Raw genomic sequence first — 348 nt, forward strand, 5'->3', positions numbered from 1 at the left:
CCAATGGGTTATTAATTAATCTTAATAATTTCTTCTATGGGCTATGAGAAAATATGATATAAAATAATTATTTCAAAATGCATGTGATTCCACAATGTCCTTTCCTAAAACATTTTTTCAAACTATAAAATTCTGGGTTGAAATTATAATTTTCCTTATCACAATGAATATACAATCATTCCTAACTAGACTCATTCCATATTGGAATTTCTAAGAATTCATTAATTCTTAAATGGAAATATCTTCTGTTTGGAAAGGCAACTTGCAAAGGCCACCAGTCTTCCTTTCTGTATTACTTCATCCTGCATCTTCACCAACTCTTAAAGGATTTTAACTGCTGCACAAATG

The sequence above is a fragment of the Penaeus monodon genome, chromosome 23 (assembly GCF_015228065.2).
Source record: "Penaeus monodon isolate SGIC_2016 chromosome 23, NSTDA_Pmon_1, whole genome shotgun sequence".
Taxonomy (NCBI): Eukaryota; Metazoa; Arthropoda; class Malacostraca; order Decapoda; family Penaeidae; genus Penaeus; species Penaeus monodon.